Consider the following 2500-nt stretch of genomic DNA (forward strand, 5'->3'; position numbering starts at 1 on the left):
ACCGGCAACCGAAGGGACCATTGACACGAATCAGCCCGCGTACTAAGTCACGTCCTTCCGTGGCCCGTAACCTTTCCTTAGGCATCAAGCGTATCTCAACCGAAGGGACCAGCAACCGAAGGGGAAACACATTCCCACACCAACACGAATCAGCCCGCGTACTGAACCACGTCAAGAAAACCCGTCGTGCCGCCTGAGCGGGTAGTCGGGGATCACAAGACGCAGCATTTCCTTAGGCCTCAAGCATACCGTCAACCGTCAACCGTCAACCGAAAGGGGCATTGGGAGCAACCGAAGGGACGTTCCCCCAGACGAATCACCGTAGGCCAAGCTGACTAGGAAGGGCCCACTCATCGTCTGGTAGGGCCGACCAGCCACCGGAAAAAACCGATCGCCGGCGATGGCCCACGGGATGGCATTCAACGTGATGGAGGGTAGTCACCCCTCACACGCATAACGCCCATGCCTGGGCGAGGGGGTGCTGGCCATGCCAGCCCAAGGCTCCCAAACTCTTTCCCCCTATAATAGATAAAGAGATTTTTCCCTTGTGACCCTAGGGGACACCCAAATGCAAGTTAAGTTATACTAGTTTTTCCATGGACCAAAACTCACCTTTATTTGTAACATAATGTCATTTTTATGACTTGTATTGTTGGAACATATATTAAAGAAATTTTAGAAGCTGAAATTTTGAAAAAAAAAAACTTGTAAGTATTTTATTTTAATTAAATAAGGCCGAAAAACGCGAAATTAATAAAAAATAGTAAATAGTGTCAATAAATCATGAAAAATTAGGAGACACTTGAGAAAATATATATAAAGACATTGGTTTAGTTAAAAAAATTTTTTTCATTAAAAAAAGTATTTTATTTTTTTTTTCCGTTAAATTGGTGAAATAAAGGGAAAAATAATAAAAAATAGTAAAAAGTGTCAATAGATCATGAAAAATTAGGAGACACTTGAGAAAAAATATACAAATAGATTGGTTTAGTTAAAAATATTAATTTCATTAAAAAAATATTTTATTTTTTTTTTTTCCGTTAAATTGGTGAAAAATAGTGAAAAATGGATAAAAAATTGTAAAAATCTTGAAAAAATGGGAGGCTTGTTGGAAAGATATTATGAGTGAGAGTCATTGATATTATTTTCAAAAATGGGTAAAAATAAATTTTTGAATGATATAAGAGGCTAAAAGGGAGTATTTTTTATCAACTTACATTGAACTCCTTTACCACAATCTCCCTTACAAACCATAGTAATGAGAATCATTGGTATTAAGTTTGAATGATGTTTTTGATCACCTTGCAACGAACTCCCTTAAAAGCCATAATCATTAGGGGGGTCTCATGGCTCATTCTTGGCTCGGGGCTCGGGGCGAGGCTCCGGCCATGGCTCAAGGCTACCACATTGCTCCTATACCACAATCTCCCTTACAAACCATAGTAATGAGAATCATTGATATTAAGTTTGAATGATGTTTTCGATCACGTTGCAATGAACTCCCTTACAAGCCATAATCACAAGGGGGGGGTCTCATGGCTCACGGCTCGGGGTGAGGCTCTATGCTACCACCTTCTTTCCCATGGGCCATAGCGTCTTTCGTACCGCATGGCCCGAAAACCTTCACAGCACCTTGAGAGCTCACATTATATTATAACCATCCATATAGGTGCTCAGGTGCTCAAGGTGCTCAAGTGCTTAAGTGCTAAAGTGCTTAAGTGCTTAAGTGCCTTAGCGCCTTAGCGCCTAGCGCGCGCGCGTGCGTGTGTATCATTAGATTAGAAGGGTGGATTTTTCAAGATCCCCCGGCTCACTCGGGCCAAGCATATCGTTCTTGATCTCGTAGCAATGCCCACGTCTCACGAGTCGAGCGTTCCCTTCCTCGGCGCACGTGCGTGGGCCCACGGCCCACGGGTCGGCCCGCGGGGTCACGGCCCGCGGGTCGGGTCGGGGGCGAGGCTCCGGCCATGGCTCCATGCCTACCACATGCCCAGTCGATGGCACCTTGGGCCCCAACCCTCAACTATAACCTTCCCCCTATAATAGATAAAGAGATTTTTCCCTTGTGACCCTAGGGGACACCCAAATGAGAGTTAAGTTATACTAGTTTTTCCATGGACCAAAACTCACCTTTGTTTGCAACATATTGTCTTTTTTACGACTTGTATTGTTTATATATACCTTCAAGAACATTTTTGAGTCTCGTGGCCCACGGCCCGCGGCCCGCGGCTCACGGCTTTTGATTCGTGGCTCACGGGTCAGGCTCAGGGCGAGGCTCCGGCCATGGCTCAAGACTATCGTCCTGCCTCCCTTGGGTCATCGGACTCGGGTCAAGCACTTCCTTTTTGGGCTCGTAGCAGATCCCAAGGCCCACCGCTCGGGCGTTCGAACCCCGGCTCACCTTTGTCGGCCCACGGCCCGCGGCTCGGGGCGAGGCTCCGGCCATGGCTCCATGCTACCAATTTCCCTACCTTACCTCCTCGGGCTCGGGTCATGCACT

Source organism: Amaranthus tricolor, chromosome 8, assembly GCF_026212465.1.
Source record: "Amaranthus tricolor cultivar Red isolate AtriRed21 chromosome 8, ASM2621246v1, whole genome shotgun sequence".
NCBI classification, from domain to species: domain Eukaryota; kingdom Viridiplantae; phylum Streptophyta; class Magnoliopsida; order Caryophyllales; family Amaranthaceae; genus Amaranthus; species Amaranthus tricolor.